Source organism: Pongo abelii, chromosome 6, assembly GCF_028885655.2.
Source record: "Pongo abelii isolate AG06213 chromosome 6, NHGRI_mPonAbe1-v2.0_pri, whole genome shotgun sequence".
NCBI lineage: Eukaryota > Metazoa > Chordata > Mammalia > Primates > Hominidae > Pongo > Pongo abelii.
This window is the reverse complement of record NC_071991.2, coordinates 64,219,508-64,238,614: the sequence shown is the minus strand read 5'-3', so window position 1 is coordinate 64,238,614 and position 19,107 is coordinate 64,219,508. Positions and strand designations below refer to the sequence as shown.

The 19,107-nt window shown below is 38.1% G+C and overlaps 1 long non-coding RNA gene across 9 annotated transcripts in view; it reads left to right on the top strand.

Moving 5' to 3' along the window:
* The window catches only part of LOC112134369 (uncharacterized), a 305,398-nt gene that overhangs the window by 62,131 nt on the left and 224,160 nt on the right, over positions 1 to 19,107 (top strand). For 6 of the 9 annotated variants that reach the window (XR_008526999.2, XR_008526996.2, XR_008526997.1 and 3 more), the window contains 3 exons: positions 7,229 to 7,278; positions 7,638 to 7,748; positions 10,591 to 10,734. This is a non-coding gene — a long non-coding RNA (uncharacterized LOC112134369). The remainder of the gene's footprint in view (positions 1 to 7,228; positions 7,279 to 7,637; positions 7,749 to 10,590; positions 10,735 to 19,107) is intronic. The other 3 variants (XR_008527002.2, XR_008527004.2, XR_008527001.2) reach the window with 3 other exon arrangements.

The following is a 19,107-nucleotide window of genomic DNA, read 5'->3' as shown; positions in this document are numbered from 1 at the left end:
GCAGCACACCAGCATGGCACATGTATACATATGTAACTAACCTGCACATTGTGCACATGTACCCTAAAACCCAAAGTATAATAATAATAAAAAAAAAGGGTGATAATAGAGAAAGAAGATATATCTTCATGGTGGTTAAATCATTGTTTCAGTGGAGTTATCTTCCAGATTAGGGGCGATGAGGCTCCCTTCCTCCGTCCTCACAAAGCACTCAGGGAAAATTTTTACCATTTCATTATGCCCCTCATATATTTTTTCCATCTAAGGAAAAAACTTCTATCACAGTTGTTGGCATATGGAACTTGCTTAAAAGAATATTTACAGTGCTGTTCAGTTTAGAAGTGATAGCCCAGAGGGCCCATGGTGAGCTCTTGGTGAATTCGGAGCAACTGCACTTGCTTACAGGACACCAAGGTTGCTTTCACATAATAGGAAATATTGTATTAGCACATAAAGCTTGATGCTAATGATGTCAACTTCTTGGTTTGATCAGAAAAACATTATTTACCATACATGGCTCTGGATTGGTCTTCTGTCTTTTTGAAAATTGTATGGAATATTTGTAAGTGTTATACAAGCTGTTTTTCAAATGCTTGACGCACACTGACATTGGACATTTGCCATTTCAAATGCTTGGGATGAGATGTCGATCTGTTCTACGAACTGAAAAGTTGGCCTTTGTAACCAGGTGTGGTAGACTATTTAATGGCCACACATTTCTCCAATCCTTGTATCCAGGCCCCTGTGCAATATGACTTTGCTGTTCCTTCCATCCAGAAGTGGAGTCTATTCCTTTAGACCTAGATGCAGGCCTAATCATGTGACTTGTTTGACAAAGAGCATGTGCCAGAAGTGATGTTGTGTGAGTTCCGGAGGCTGGGACTTAACAGAATTTTCAGTTTCTTCCTTTACATTCCTAGAATGCTACCCTGAGACCTCCATGTGACGAAACTTGTGCTTACTGGAGGATGAAAAGCCATTAGGTGAACTGAGGCTTCCCAGCTGACAGCCAACACCAAGTATCAGACAGTTGAGTGAGGCTACCTTGGACCCTGCAGCCCATCTGATCCTCCAGCTGAGTGTAACCACATAAGTGAGCTCAGACAAAGCCCAGAGAAGACTTTTTGTTTTAATTCACCAAATTTCATAGTAGTTTGTTATGCAGCAAAGGGTAACTGAGACACTGAGAGTACAGCTTTTGTTCTGATTCTTAAGTGAGATTTTTGTGATAGCCTATAGAAAAATAAAGAAAAAGGATGCATTGTTAATTTCCAGATTCTTCTGGGTTTTTAGAAGGATCTTAATTCCCTGATTTTGAGAGTGACATATAACTTAGTAGGGAATGACAGATGTTTTCATTAGTATGGTGTTTAAATGTAAAAGGTAAATTACATGATTAATGTTCATGCATTATTACTAACTTGTCCATTCTGTTCATGCAAATGCATTTCGTGCAACATATTTTTCATGGTAGAAATTAAAATTATTTTCTTCAGGAGTTATGAGAATTAAATCAGCTGATGATTGACAAGAACAGTGGTTGAGATTTCCAGAGATTCTATATACAGGAATGACTCATCCAAATTTACCACGTATTGTTCATTGTGTATATTTGTTAACCTCAGGAAAGTGTCTATGAAATGCTTGAAATAACTATAAACCCACACATACTTCTTATTATTTTACTGTGGTTATTTTGGTTGTGGTGGTTGTTTCAGATTGCTCTGGGTCTGTAAGCAAAATTTAAAGGTTTTTTTTTTTTTTTTTTAAGTAAAAAAGTGTAGAAAAGAAAAAGCTGGAGGAACGAGGAGAAGTAGTAGCAAAAATCATTCCTTAGTGCACTTGCTATGGGACTGCAACCTAAAGAAAGGTTAAAAGTTGTGGTGAACCTTAAGCAGTTTTAAAATATGCTCATATTAATCAATATTTCTCCAAATATCGTATCAGTACAAAATTTCAACAGCAAGAGTAAGCACCTTTTCACCAAGTTGTAGGCAACTGAAAATGCTTCTCAATAAAACATTTTCCAATCTCAGCTCAGAGAAATAATAATCTTATAAAAATATAGTGCTTAGAAGGTTGGAAGAAAGAGCAGAAAATTGCAAAACTAGGCACAAGAAGTCCACCAGCTGTTAGAAAGTTCAAAAAGTCAATAAATGAAGCTAAATACTAGTCTTCTAAAGTCATTTTTCAGGTAAGATAAATAGGGTCTTTTTCACCTTAAATTCTCATTTGACAGTATCCCAGCACATGTCTTGGCTATTAATACACTTGGGTAGCCTCAGGGAGACTTTCAAAAAGTGGTTCTTAAGACACTGATATTCTTGTCTCCAGACTCATGAGTCATTTGGACACACGCATTGAATTTAAGAAGTAGTCACTTCCTCACCGTTGAGGAGCTGGTAGAAAACACATGATTATTGTATTGGAGATTCAATAAACATTCTTTCATTTTCAAAGTAGATTCTCACAACACTATTCTGAAACCTTTCACGACTGGGTCTTTGGTGAGAAATGAATAATATGTCTTAAATTTGTCCCTAGACCCATGGCTCTGACCATCTCTGCATACCCCTCCCCAAATAAAGACAGTGAGGTACAATAGGGAGCAGCCACAGATGCTCATCATGAATTTCTTCTAGCTAATAGGAAATAGACCTTGTTAATTTTTTTTTTTTTTTTGACATAAAGTTTTCTGTGGCATTGGAGCTGTTTTAATGGGGATTTGTTGCTGGGAGAATTCTAGGATCACTTTTTAAAAGATGGATGTCTGATGTTTGCATTTTTAAAAATTACTGAAATGTTCTTCAGTCTTGGTTTAGTTACAGAAGGTTAGCTGAGGTTGAGGTAGAGAGCATACTTTTAAAATATGGAAACCTAATCCTGTGTGTGTGTGTGTGTGTGTGTGTGTGTGTGTGTGTGTGTATGAATACACAGTAAGCTTTAAAGAACTGGCTCCTCCATATTAAACATTAAGTAGTTTGTTACAATGATATGCACTACGTATCAACTATATGTAAGGCACTATGCTGAAGGCAGCCAAGGGAGAACAGTCTTGGCTCCTAAGGATCTTCTGATGTAGCGAATTTATGTTATATGTTCTTGTCTTTCACATTAAGTTATTTGGATCCTAACAATAATGCCCCTTATTTGGAGATACATATACTTTTTGAATAGTCACTAACTGTAGAAGCGACTTGGAAACATGGAAGTGCTTATATCTGTAACCAGTTCATAGGCAGTTGGTGCTTAGCTTCTTTTGGCACAAAAAAAGAAGTTAGTGTACAAATCAATATTTAATGAAGGAGCAAAGAAAATACAATATCCTATTAAAATAGTATGTAATTTCTGCATGTTGCTTATAAATGATTTTTCATTTATGGCAGTGTAAGTAAGAGGAGAGCTGTTTTTAAAAATCTTTTGAAACAAATAAGAGAAAACTATGTCAGACCTCTAATATTGCCATTAGGAAAAAAAAACATTTTGGCACAGAACTCTGGCATTTTAATCAGTTTTTTATTTCCTATTGTAATGACTTGTGTTTTGTGTCCATGAGTTTTGTGGTAGCTGGCTAAGTGACTCAAGAAATAGTTGTGTGGTAATATAATAGTTTTGTTTAAACTGTAATATACAAAATGTTCTAGGTGATGTCCAATTAAATGAAATATACTTTACGGGTGAAAAGACTCATGTAATATCCTAAGGTGCCTTAGTCAGATTTATGACAGCCAATTTATAGGCAGGCACAATATTACCCAATTAGCAACCTTGGCTTTATGAATCAATTGCATTATGTATTTTTAGATTTCAACATCTCTTATGGTCAATCATCTTTCAACATTGAATACTCAAATGCAATTTCAAAATGAGGGAGCCAGAATCATTGAATGACATAGATGCTTGGCCAGTTGTTTTATGATGCTGGTTATTGAGAAAGTTAATAGTTCTCTGTTGATAGCAATCATGTATCTCTAACAATACTATCATCAAATTAAATGCTATAGAAGTTAGCTGGTATGTTTAAAATATTATTAGGGAATATATATTATCAGTGAATATATATAATACATATATAAAATAAATATATATTTTATATTTTAGCTATATAAAAGTAAAATAAAATTTAATTTTTTATTAATCATCTCATAGTGGGGTTTTCCAAGTATTTATTGTATTTGGTGAAGGAAAGAATGGATTTTATTCAATAGAATGGTGGGGCAGGTCTGCATGTCATTCAGTCCAAAATAATTGTGTACACTTCTTTGAAAAAAAATAAACTACTAAGATGAAAGTTAATACAGAAGGAAGATGCAACGAAAACCTCTATATAGAACAGCTCACTGTCAATTCACCAACAACTGTATCATCTAACATCCACTTACTGAATATTCAGCTTATCTGTTGACTAGTTTGTTTAGGACTCAATCCCTTGTTGAATGGCTTTGTAATTGTTTGAGTTCTGTCTGTCCCCTCTCTCTCTTACTGGCTATTTCTCTCTCCCTCTCTCTCCCTCTTTATAAATTCTTAGAATTAACCAATAAAACACTTAGTTTGTCTTAGGCAATGCTGCTTAATGTTATGCCCTTTATAATTGATAGAACTGTTTTGTACACTTTTATTTTATATCTACATCTATATCTACATATTTATATCTATATAGTACCTGTATCTACATAGATATACATATTTATCTACCGTGCTTTTCAACATTTTAAGCACTTTTTAAAATCTAAAGACTTATTCTTTTATGTTTGATTTTAAGGGATTTAATTTAAGGTGGCCTAACGATTTGGAGACATTTTCCTAGTAGAGAACTTATAAGAATGCTGGATAATTTTTTAAAATAATAATTTAAATGCATGGCTTGATTCAATGGAAAGTAAGAAAAGTCCTTGGAGGCCAGGAACAAAGATAAGTTAAGGATGCTAAAAATAGAGGCAGCATTGAAACCAGTCTGCCCTGAGACATCAGTTGATCTCTGCAGGCATGGGAGCTGGGACTACATCTGTAGGAAGACGAGAGGCAACGTCTGAGGACAGAACAATGAGAGTTTGGTTGGAGACTGGTGAAGGAACACCAAAAGGGTGTTCACAGATTGACCTGTAACGGTGTCTCCCAGGGGGAGGAAGTAGAGATACTTGCCTATATTGATCCTGGCCTTAGGTAAAGGGTTAAAAAGAAAGTCTCCTTTTAGAATTGATTCTCACAAGCCCATCCTCCTAAGGCTTTAGGGCCAGAGTTTATACTATTACACTACTGTGGGGGGAAAAAAAGATAAAAACTTGGGCTGACTTGTAGTTTAAAGGGATTCCAGGCTGAGAGGGTCTGTTTTTCTTGGAAGAGACAAATGTGAATACATTTTGGAGCAACAAAATTTAAATCCAGACCATAATATTTCCCATAAATAAAGTTCCAGGAAATATGAGCTCATACTAATCACAAGAATACAACAAAACAAACCACTATGCATGAGAGTCTGCATTAAAAAATAATAAATAGGCCAGGCGTGATGGCTCATGCCTGTAATCCTAGCACTTTGAGAGGCCAAGGCAGGCGGATCACCTGAGGTCAGGAGTTCCAGACCAGCCTGGCCAATATGGTAAAACCCTGTCTCTACTAAAAAAAAAAAATACAAAAATTAGCCAGGCATGGTGGTGGCTGCCTGTAGTCCCACCTACTCAAGAGGCTGAGGCAAGAGAGTCACTTGAACCCAGGAGGCAGAGGTTGCAGTGAGCCGAGATCTCACCACGGCACTCTAGCATGGGAAACAGAGTGAAACTCCATCTCAAAAAAAAAAAAAATAATAATAATAAATAAAAACTACCCAAAGAGACCCACAGAAAGTGTAGATTTTGGAATGAGCAGAAACAAAAGATTAATACATTAAAAATAATAAAAGACTCTCAAGGTACGATGAAGAAATAAAAGAAAAATAATCAGACACTTTTGAAAAAGAACAAAGTAGAACTTCTAAAAATGAAAACTGTAAAAATTGAGACTAGAAGAGAACACTTGTGTTAAAAATCAGATTAGACACAGCAGAAGATAAAATTATTGAACTGAAATCTCAGTCTTAATAAATTACCAAGAGTGATGGGCAAATGAGAAGTTAGGAGACATACTGGAAAGAGTGGAAGGCTTAATATAGATCTAATCAGAGGTCTATGAGAGAGGAGAGGAAAATGAGGAATAAACAATATTCCAAGAGATAATGGCTATGACAATAAGACACACCAATCTTTAAATTCAGGAAGTCCAAACATATCCCAGAAAGATACATAAAAAGAAATCTAACCCTGTGTACTGTAAACCCTAATTAAAAAAAAGAATAATATATAAAATACATAAAGAACACTCACAAATTGATCAGAAAAATACAAATTACAAATAGAAAAGTGGCAAAAGAAATAAGTTTTTTATGGAATAGAAAGAGGATTAGCTAATAAACATATAAAAATATACTTAACATTATCAGAAACCAGGAAAATACAAATAAAAGCAACAATGAAATCATTTAACACTCACCAGATTGGAAACATTCTGAACATTATTTTATTTTATTTTATTTTATTTGGTTGGTTTGTTTGTTAAAACAGAGTCTTGCTTTGTCACCCAGGCTGGAGTGCAGTGGTGTGTTCTGGGCTTACTGCAGCCTCTGCCTCGCAGGTTCAAGTGATTCTTCTGCCTTAGCCTCCCGAGTAGCTGGGACTACAGGCACACACCACCATGCCTGTCTAATTTTTGTATTTTTTTTAGTAGAGTCGGGGTTTCACCATGTTGGCCAGGCTGGTCTTGAACTCCTGACCTCAGGATCTACCTGCCTCAACCTCCCAAAGTGCTGGGATTACAGGTGTGAGCCACTGTGCCTGGTCTTTTTTTAAATTTATTTTTATTTTTTTGAGACAGGATCTCGCTCTGTCCCCCAGGCTGGAGCAGAGTGGCATGATCATGCTCACTGCAGCCTCAGCTAATTATTTTTAATTTTTTGTAGAGACCAGGGTCTCCTGAAGTTGCCCAGGATGACCTCAAACTCCTGTGCTCAAGCAGTCCTCCTGCCTTGGCCTCCAAAAGTGTTGCAATTATAGACATGAGCCACTGTGCCTGCCTCCAAATATTTTTTAATATAAAATGCTGGCAGGTATGTATATGTCTTAGACTGCTTGGGTTGCCATAACAAAATATCTGTATGGCTGCAAGGCTTAAACAGCAGAATTTTTTTTCCCTACAGTTCTGAAGGCTGGAAATCCAAGATCAAGGTGCCTGCATGGACAGTTGCTGGTAAGGCCCCTCTTTCCAGCTTGCAGACAACCACCTTCTTGCTGTGTCCTCACATGGCTCTCGTCTCATAAGGGCACTAACCCCACAATGAGGTCCCCATCCTCATAAACTCATTTAAACCTAATTACCCCACAAAGTCTCCACCTCCAAATACCATTGCATTGGGGGCTAGGGCTTCAACGTTTGAATTCGGGGTGGTGGGCACACAATTCAGTCCACAGCCATGTGGTAGTGGGAACTATCATGCAATGCTGGTGGAAGTATAAATTGGTATAATCACTTTGGAAAGCTATTTGGCTCATGTGCTGGTTATTCTCTACTGTCAGATTCATTCTCTGCCCTGCTTTTTTCTGCTCTAGGCTCTGGAAGGCTGATGCTGAGGACTGCATCAGCTGGACTGCTTTGCTTCTGGTTGGTCTTGGCTAATGGAAAGCAATGGCAGGAGACCAGAGGGCAGAAGACAGTTTGAAGTATGTTTTCCTTCATCTGGCCACGTCTGTCTTTCTTCACTTACATCTTTTGCTAATGGCCCCTTTCTTCAAAGGTCCAGGTGTCACTGAGTTTCAGCAACAATCTCTCTTTTCTTTGGAATTACTGCCACTAGACCTGAATTACCATCTTCAGGCCTAGCAGTGGTAATTCCTTCCCATATTTTCCCATTAGGTTTATCAACATCTCTTGTAGTTCTTTAATCCTGCCTGTGCCTCTGTTTCCTATCAAGAACCTGCCTGATTGTCCTAGTAAAGGTGAGATATTATGACCCAGCAATTCTACTCCTAGGCATCTACCCTAGAGAAAGCCTTGCAGATGTGTTCAGGAGTCCTACAGAAATATGTCCACAGCAGCATGATCCATGATCACGAAAAAAGGGAACTACCTGAATGTACATCCATAATAGGAAGGGACAAGTCATTATCATAAAATAGCACAATGGAACACTGGAAAGCGGTAAAAGAATGGGTGAGCCAGCAACAGCTACCCAGAGTGACAAGGATATATTTCATAAAATGTCAAGTGAAAAAAAGCATAAGTGAAAAAAAACATACATAGCATGATTCTAAAACTAAACATTATACTGTTAAGGATTATACACAAAGGTAAGAAACATATAAGAAAGAGCGAAGGTAGGATAGAGGTTACCTCTGGTTTGAGAGGAAAAAGGCTGAGATCCAAGACATCACAGAGGTATCTTCAAGCACCCTGGTAATGCTCTGTGTTTGGCTGGTGGTAGGAACATGGCTGCTCTATTGTTCTTATCTGAACATATACGTAATGTATGTTCTTTTTTGGTATGTGATTTTTTCTCAAAATGTCAATTAAAATTTAGTAGCTGAAGAATACCCAAAAAGGGGTGGCATTTTAAGTAAAATGGTATGTGGTAGGTTAATAATAACCCATCAAAGATGTCCAGGTCCTAATTCTCCATAACCTGTGACTGTGTTGCCTTAGATAACAAAAGGGACTTGGCTGATGGCATGGTTTGCTGTGTCCCCACCCAAATCTCATCTTGAATTCCCATGTGTTGTGGGAGGCACCTGGCAGGAGGTAACTAAATCATGGGAACAAGTCTTTCCCATGCTGTTCTCATGATAGTGAATAAGTCTCACGAAATATAACAGTATTATAAGGTGGAGTTTCCCTGCACAAGCTCACTTTTTGCCTGCTGCCATCCATGTAAGATGTGACTTGCTCCTCCTTGCCTTCCACCATGATTGTGAGGCCTCCCTAGCCATATGGAACTGTAAGTCTGTTAAACCTCTTTTTCTTCCTACTCTCAGATCTGTCTCTAGCAGCAGCATGAAAACAGACTAATACAGCTGATTTGATTAAGTTAAAGATTCTGCAATGGGGAGATTATCCTGGATTATCTGGGTGGGTAATCACAGGGGTCCTTATAAATGGGAAGCAGGGGATTAAAGGCAGAAGGAGATGGGATGGTGGGTGCAGAGGCTGAAGTGATAAGTGTTGAAGAGGGTAGAAGAGGCCATGAGCCAAGGAATGTAGGCAGCCTTTAGCTGGAAAAGCTAAGGAAAAAATTCTCCCCTGGAACCTCCATAAAGAATGCAGCACTACTGATACTTTGAATTTAACCCTCATTTCAGGTTTCTGACTTCCACAACGGTAGGATAATACATTTGTATTATTGAAACCACTAAGTGTTTGGAAATTTATTACAGCAGCAGTAGAAAACTAAGACATGGTGGTTTGATGAGTTGGTTTCAGGAAATTTTGTTTTTTAATGGATCTTAGGGAACAATAAAAAAGAAATGATTTTAAGTGGAGATCTGTCACTAGTCTGAACCATGAGAAAACAAGGAAAAAAATGTGTTCTCGGATTGAAAATTAAAATCTCTGTTTAGAATGTTGCATTTACAAAGTATAACTGATTCCTCTAACTCATTTGCAGACCAAAGTCTTTCTATCTTGTGCATTCAGAATACATAGCTTGAATTTTAGGACTGTGCCAATGTGACATACATTTAGGTTGACAATCCCAGAGTTAGAACTCAGAATTTACTGCCTAATGACAATGTGTGATGTTTTTTTCTGAAAATAAAAATGTACTAAATTGTTGACCAGAACTTCAGGCTTAGGTACTTTGGTGCTTGAAAGAGCTGCCCGAAGTAACTGTAGCAAGGGCTAATTGGGAAAGCTTAGCTGACAATTATGGTTTTGCACCTGATTTTTAAAAGTATATACCTATGAGACAGAATATGACAAATATGCAAAAGTGAATAAAAGGGAAAGAGTTGAAAATACAAGGACTTGCAGTTCAGTCTCTGACCCAGGATACTGTCACCCAATAGTTTCAGTAAGTGTCCCCTTATTTAACCCCTTATGGGTCTTATGTCTTTTCTATAAGATATAAGAGGATGGACCACAGTAGGACACGTGTCTGGAAAATTCTATACATTGATGCAGAAACATATGTTACACTATTTTTACCAGCTACTGCTCAGGGGGAAGTCACAATATGTGAGCCCAACTGCTGGCTTCACACATCCTCCATTAAGATTCTCAATGGTGAAGGTTGGTGAGTAAAAAGAAATATCTTTCCCAATAAATATAATTCCATAATTTGATATTGTGAGAAAAATACCATGTAACTCTATTTGCCCATAGTATTTTCTAAACATTTATTATTTGTATATAGGTTTTGAACTGGGAATACTTTATATGAAAATCTGAATGTTAAGAGAATTGAGGTTATCTCAAGATACAAATAATTTGCACTCTCAAATGTAGGTTATTATAAGCATGAAAAATGTGGTTGAAAATAAAATGCTAATTTTGATTTTTTTTTTTTCCTAGAGACGGGTTCTTGCTCTGTGGCCCAGGCTGGAGTGCAGTGGCACGATCATGGCTCACTGCAGCCTCATGCTCCTGGGCTCAAGCGATTCTCCTGCCTCATCCTCCAGAGTAGCTGGGACTACAGGTGGGCACAACTTGGCCCAGGTAATTTTTTTAATTAAAAAAAAATTTTTTTTTTTTTTGAAGAGACGTTGTCTCACTGTGCTGCCCAGGCTAGTCTCAAACACCCGGGCTCAAGTAATCCTCCCACCTCAGTCTTCCAAAGTGCTGGGATGACAGGTGTGAGCCACCACGCTTGGCTTAAACGCTAATTTTGAAAATCAGTATTTCAAATACCAGAATTCAAATTGTTCAGGTTGAATCTATTTCTGATTTATTTTTGCATCTTCACAGGGTGTCAAATACAATGTCTGAACCGTTGTCATAAGCATTCAGTACTTGCCGGGTACAGGTAGTCACTATGCCCACTTGCTTTAATTCTGAGTTACTTGCTTTAATTCTGAGTTCTCTTTAATACTCAGCAGTAGCTGGCATATGGGAGTTGCCAAGATGTTTCTTTGGGAAGCTCCGGGAAAACAAGAGTGGAAGTATAAATGGGAGAAGAGCAGGATATTTCTTACTGCTCCACTTCTTCACATGCAGCTGTTCTATATCAAACCACAATAGGTTAGAAAGGGATTGTTACTTAGACCGTCGGATGAGTATGTGTGAGATTACTGCAAGAACAGATCTTATGTGCCAAAATAACAAGTATGTGTTAAAATATTAGTGCAGATAAAATTTGAGCTAATTCCTAGCTCATTTTATCTAAGACTAGGCAGAATTCTCAAATACCGAAGAGCTTGTAATGTGAAGTAGCATATTCTAGCTAAAACCTGTTAGGGTTCTAGCAAGTATATGCTATATATAAACCTGCTAGGTTCTAGCAAGTGGTATGCACAATCATTGGTACAATCCTCTGCAGCAAAATAACATTCTCTATCACCTTAAAAATATGATCCAGGCTGTGGAGTCTACCAATCCTTGTATGAGTATCTTAATATTCACATGAACATAATAATGTGTAAAATTAAGGCAGTTTCAAGAAGAGAGAAAAATAAAATGGAAGATGAAGGTGCTATTATTTTCTTTATGATATTTAAAAATGTTCTTAAGATGAGAACATGTGGACACATGTGAGGGAACAACACACACTGGGGCCTGTCAGAGGGTGGAGGGGGAGGAGGGAGAACATCAGGAAGAATAACTAATGGATGCTGGGCTTAATACGTAGGCGATGGGTTGATCTCTGCAACCAACCACCATGGCACACATTTACCCATGTAACAAACCTGCACATCCTGCACATGGACCCCCAAACTTAAAATAAAAGTTGAAGAAAAGAAAAACATAATGAGAAACCACTATACACCTATCAGATTGTCTAAAATAAAGAGTACAATAATGAATGCTAAAATAAATAATAATAATAAAAAAGATCTTTGAGGGACTCCTGAAGAGAAAAGCTGTGGCCACATCATAACAGACCACCTTCTTGCTGCCCTATTTAATGTGGTCTTAACATCTATGAAATTATAAAATTGAACCATAAAAAAGTAATTTTCCAGAAAGTCAATTTATGAGCATGATTTTTCTATTACGCAATAACAAAAATGTGCATGCCACATATTAACATTGATCACACATAATTTCCTTGACCAATGGCAAATTTGCCAGATGATCTAGAACATAGTTAGATCTAGTTCTTATGCTATTATTGTATGGCTGGGTGCCTGGGTCAGGAACAGAAGTGGAGAATTTGGGAATATGTAGGTGTCCACAGGAGAGGGGCATGGCCTGCTTTTATATTAGTGATATGTGTTTGTTGAGAAATTGCTGTAGAATATATTCCAGCTCTTCCCAGCTTGCCTTTGCTCTATGGGACTCCAGGCACTTCATTATAAGTTTCATTTAACATGCAGATGTGTGAGTCTTATAGTCTGTGAACAGTTATAATATGGTTGAACAAGACTGTAAGGGATCACCTAACCTTCATGTGAATAATTAACTCATAAAGATTAGCATTAAAACATCTTAAATTCAAGAAATAAAGAGACCACCCAGCAATCTTTTTCTTGGGGGCAATCTCTACTTGTCTTTTTCATTGTCCTGTTGTCCAGGTAAGAGTTTTTGTGTCTAGCAGCAATTCCTCTATGGTTCATTTTAGAATAATAATTTATTTCCTTATTTGAATGACTATCATCAGAATCCCTGGCCAGAATGATCCTCAAAAACTCTAGATACTCAAAAACAGCCTTTGAGTCACCCTGGAGCCACTTCTTAAAAGTGCTTGACCTCACCTTGCCCGACTCCTTTTTCATCCCTTTAGCTAGTCTGCTCTCTCTTCTTTGAATGCGGTTGGGTTCTGCAGTTTTTTCAGTGTGCTGTCCAAAACAGGATAGTTTCTTCCCTTTGACTAATGGGGAGGAGAGAAGAATTATGTTTCAGCCTTGCCTACTTTACTCCTATTGATTTGTGCTGGTATCATATTGACTTTTATCACAATAGCACTGAATTGCTGATTCATATTCGGCTGTGGCCAACCATTAGTTCTCTTTCTATTTTATTTGTTCATACTTGCTGTTCCCCATCATGTATTCATGGTGCCTGATAATTTTTTCAGAGTATATTACTCTGTACTTACCTTATTAAATATTTTTTAGCTGTTCCTAATAATCAAGTGTTAATATCTTCTTACAGCAAAATATGGGCATGTTTTATAAAGCACTATTATCTCTTTGAGTCTTTAGCATACTGTTTTGAACACATAGCTGATTTTGCATAGCTCTTCTCCAAAGCTACATATTATCTGATTATATGTATAAGTAAACTATCACTATTCATTTCATAGCATGTTATGTACATGTAGAGATTGCATAGTAGATGCTGAGTAAATATTTATTGATAGTTAATGACCACAGGCTGTTGTACATAGAAACCATTCCAAGTTCTTGTAGGAAACACTGATTTTTTTTAAAAAGCATGCTTTGGCCTGTCTTTCCTGTTTACATTTAAACAATAAGGATGAAAAACTACAAGCCAGAGGGCTTCTGTTGTTCTCAGTGAATAACTGAGATGGTGTTTTGGTGGCATGCTCACAAGGTTTGTGGAAATTAACTTCACACCAGGAACTCTGTATTGAAATAGATTGTTTAAGAATAATTCTTCTCTTTGAGAAGGGTGAGGGATTAATCTGCAGAAATGTTCATGCTAGAGCTGTGCATGTGTTGAAATTTGTCAGGGAGAAGATAAATCGGCCCTCCTTGAAAAGTAAATCGCACCATGGCTAATCCCTTGGGAAAGCTGGAGAATTGTTATGGTAGCAAAAGCAGCCTCGAAAAAGGAGGGACCATCACTGTTTACTTAGAAAGGAGAAAGATGGGGAGAAAACTTGATGGTAAAAGGAAATGAAGGTGTACATAACTTTGAAAATATGTTTATTCAAATATATATATGAAATGTAAGTATGACTGCACTGGGATTTTTATTTTTGGGAAATCATTTATGTGCTTTAAATTAAGAGTTGCACTTAGTACTGATAGGAAAAATATGTAACAATAGTTTGTCTGGGCACTGACCAATCAGAAGAGACATCAGGAGAGGTGCCTGAGCCGGGTCTCGAAGATGCCCCGCCCAGTGCCAGGTGTTAACCCTTAAGTGCTGACACAAAAGAAGTAGTTGAAAGGCCGCTTAAAATACTCAGAGCAGTGTCTATCCCTAATATGTATGGGAGATATTAATATTTTAACAACTAGTATGGCTATTCTGGAGTGTACCATCTAAATATCAGCTCTTATCCTAATATCCTAATATAAAAGTATTTAGAAATTTTATTGAAAAAATAACAGAAATTTTTTCAAAGAAATGATATATACTAAAGGAGAAGTCATAAAATGTCCATGAAATTTTGAATATCTTTAGTGTTGCCAGATTTAGCAAAACAAAACAAATAAAACAAAAAAGCTAAAAAGACCAAGAAAGCAAAATGCCCAGTTAAATGTGGAAATCAGATAAACAATGAATAGCTGTGATTTTTTTTTAAAGTGTTAATATGTCCCAAGAAATATTTGGGACATACTTATGCTAAAATATTTTTCATTATTTATATGATATTCAGGTTTAATTGGGAATTTTGTACTTTATCTGGCAACCCTAAATAGAATACATTTAGCAGGAAGTCTATCAATATTCTCCTGAAAGTGTTAAATGAAAGAGAAGAGAAAGATATGTTCAGGGAGCCCAGCACATTGAGATCACCTGAGAACACTTGACAGGAAGCCACTCTGGAATTCCAGTGTTGTGGAAAGAAATGTTAACTGCAGAATTACAGAACCCTGGCATAGAAAGGTTGCATATAATGAGATGTTTTTGAAATTATACTAAGAGGACATAAGGTGCCACTAGCATTTAAAAGAGTTGCATTTTCCAACTAGGAAATGCCAATCTAGTAATTATCAAATAGCATCTATCAAGTGCCTGTCTACATGGGCCACTGTGTAAGGTGTTTTACAAAGTGAGAAAAGAGACGTGGCAGATAGCCCTTGTCAGCCTGTAGTCTAGACATCTGCACTGAAATGGAATCATGAAGGGGATGACCGAAAAAAATGTTGATTAAAGATCCATAACCTCTTTCATTTACCCTAAACAGAGAAAACTTAGCTTGATTTATAGGATAGGGTTTTGTAAATCATTTTAAAATGCAGTTTTATTACATCCAAATGTTGATATGTACAATTTAGTAGGCTCGGAAATATATGCCATAGAACAGAATTTCTCAACCCAAGCACTATTGACATGTTGTATTGGATAATTCTCCCTTGTGCAGAAGGCTAGCCTGTGTATTGCAGTATTGTAGCAGCATTCCTGGTCTCTTCCTGCCGCGTGCCAGTTGCACACTCTCTGCCAGTCATGCTAATCAAAACTGCCTTCGGACATTGCCAAATGTACCCTGGGGGCGGGGGGCAAAATTGCCCAGAGTTGAGAACTACTCATTTAAGCAACTGCTGGAGAGAGATTCCTGGCAATGTAGGTGGGGGAAAGGTTTCTTCAGACTCACAAATGTGCGCATGATTCAGCTAGTTTCAAATATCTGCTATGTTCAGAAAGCCTTCATATTTAATCACCACCTGGTCCTATCCCAGAGATTCTGATTTAATTCATCTGGAATAGGGCATAGGCAACTGGACATTTAAAAAGGCTCCAAGTAATTCACTCTTTAGAGTGGTGGTTCTCAAACCTTAGGAAGCATCAGAATCACCTGGATGGCTTGTAAACACAGAACTCTGTTCTAAATTCCTGGAGTGGGGCCTGAGAATTTGCATTTCTCATAAGTGCCGAGCTGCTGCTTATGTTGCTGGTCTTTGGACCACACTTTGAGAACCACTAGTTTAGAGACACAATCCTGACCTTTCTCTGCCCCTCCATTTCCATTTTTCCAACAAAGGAGATATGGCTGACAGGGACACATGGAATTGATGAACTATAGATGCATACCTATATGGTTTCATCCCTACCAAGCACCCATTTTTGAATTTTCCCTTCTACAGGCTGAGCACATTCAGCTGTTATTTGCAGTGCAGTAAAACCATCTGCCCCCATGCTAGTACCTGGTAACCGGCCTGGCCAAATTCTAGACTGCAATATAGGAATCCAGCAGTGCTCACACATCTTAGCACTGTTCTTCAGTGATGGATCAGTAATGAAGCTGACAGTTTGAAAAGGGATTCTCCATCTGCCAGTCTCCTTTTTTGTCATAATTTGTTCTGACCTTGGATGGGAAATGGGAATAACTGATTGGAGCCCTCTTCCTACCAATCATATTTTAGTTCAGTGACTTGGGCTTCTGTTTTCTATAGAATCGGAGAGGAAAGGTGAGGACAAGGGGGCACACATATAACCCTTTCTCTGATGTCTACATATAACTCTTGATAAAACATAAAATTGTTGGAAACAAAATAACAGTACATAAAATGTGGGGAAGCAAAAATCTTGGGCTTTCATCTCGTGGCAATATAAAGTTTTTAGATGTTCATTAAGATAGAAAGTAAAAACAAAGAAGACCTTTAAGAATTTCCTGGAATAATCCACTAGTATTAAGGCTAACTTTTTTTATCTTACCCTCCGCTGAACCACATCGATGAAACTCACTTTCTTAGTTAAGGCAGCTGGAATTCTGGCTCACACTTGTGTCCATAACTCACTGTCTTGGTACTGTGCCTCATATTTTTGTTTCTCCACTATACTTTGCCTTGTGATATTATAATTCCAATTAATCAGGTTAAAAGTTGGCCTAGAAGAGGGTCATGGGAGCCCACTGATATTTGTTCATAGAACACTGCAGCAGTCTTTAAGGGAATTGCCTGCTAAAGTGCTATAGATATTAGAGTGACACATAAATATTCATATATTCATTGAAGATGGATTACATGAATAGAATAATGGACAAAGGTGGTTAGGAGAACCAGTCTATTAGAAAAATTTAAAATACAACCCTTCTGTCCTACAAGTAGAACATGAAAATTGCTATGCTAAGGGTATTTCTCATTCTCTACCTTGTCATTCTATGCAAATTCTAGAAGACCCAAGGGGATACCAACTCTTCCTCTCCACAAGGGCCACCAATTCCGTTTAAATTCTCTTCCTCCAGGAAAGATACCTTACAGTGACTCCTAAGGTACAAACAGCAGAGTTTGAAAAATGGTAGAGTGTATGTAAAGCATTCTGTGATTGAATCGTAGCTCCCAGAAAATGAACTCTCTGAGCTGTGCTTTCCTCTGGTCTGAGTGATGTATACATTTATTCATAAATACAGAATAATCATGGCCAGTGATAGCAAATTGTCTAACTCCTGGATTTTTATTTATATGAGTATTTCCTTCTTTTGCCTGTATTTAATCATTCCACTTAAGTGTTTCTAGAAGTTTCCCTGGACTTCCAAATGGCTAAATAAACCTATCTTAGTATCAGAAGGAAACTCAAGAAGGGATTCAGCTCAAATTCTACTTCTAGTCAAGATCCCCCCTTCAATTTTCAACAAAAAATGGTCTGTTCTCCCAAGTTCTTCCAGATCTGGTATCCCCTTACAAGCTAACTCTTGTTAGTGGGATGCAGCACTGAATCACTCTTGCTGTCAGGTCTCTTTCTTCTGGCTAGTTTGTGGTGTTTAAACCCATTTCCTCCACCTCATGGTGCTCAACTGCTCGGCTGCTCCCATACAGACACCTTCCACTTTTTCTGCCTCACTGGCAAAGCGACCTGTTGCTTGTTTCCTGGAATATGTAATCTGCCATTTTTCACAGTTGACTGTGTTAGTCTGGGTTCTCCAGAGAAACAGAAGCAATAGGATATACATACATACATACATACACATACACACACACACACACACACACACACACACCCCAGTTGAGAGACAGAGAAACTGATTCACTGTAAAGAATTGGCTTGGCAGGGCACAGTGACTTGGCACTTTGGGAGGCCGAGGTGGGCGGATCGCTTGAGCTCAGGTGCTCGAGACCAGCCTGGGCAACATGACAAAACCCCATCTTTACAAAAAGCATGAAAATCAGCCAGGCATGATGGAGTGCACCTGTAGTCTTAGCTACTCAGGAGGCTGAAGTGGGAGGATCACTTGAGTCTGGGAGGTCGAAGCTGCACTGAGCCATGATTACGCCACTGCACTCCAGCCTGGGCAGCAGCGTGAGACCCTGTCTCCATAACCAAACAAACAAAAAAGAATTGGCTTGTGTGAGAGGCTGAGAAGTCCCAAGATCTGCAGTCAGCAAGCTGGAGGCCCATGAGAGCCCATAATATAATTCCAGTCCAAGTCCAAAGGCCTAAGAAGCAGGAGATACAATGATATAAGTTTCAGTCAAGTCTGAGTCTGAAGGCAGGAGATCAGTGTCCCAGCTGGAAGACAGGCGGAGAGAAAGAATTCTTTCGTACTCAGCCTCTTATTCTATTCAGGCCTCTAAGGGACTGAATGAGGCCCACCCACACTGGGGAGGGCAATCTGCTTTACTTAATCTACCAATTCACATATAAATCGCATCCTGAAACACCTTTACAGACTCACCCAGAAATAATGTTTCACCAAATATGTGGGCATCCCATAGTCTAGTCAAGTTGACACATTAACTATCACCATGACACATTTTAATCCTTAAATCAGCATGCTCTTCTGTAAACCTTTCTAATAGCTCCATGATCCTTGTAAGATGTTAAAACTAACACTGGCCACAGCATGTAATGACAGCTGGACCTGGCTCAGAAGCAGGAAGGATTGCTTTCCAGCCTTGAAAAGGTAGCAAGATCCCTGTTAACACAACCTGCCAGCAGAGTGTGTTGAAGTTGTGAACATGGAGAGAAAAACAGTCCTTGCTCCTTGTTCCAGCCTACCATAGAAATTGTCCATTAGTCTTCTTTCAAGTCTCTACAAACGTGAGTATTTCCCTTTAAATCTAGAGGGCCCCAAGAGAC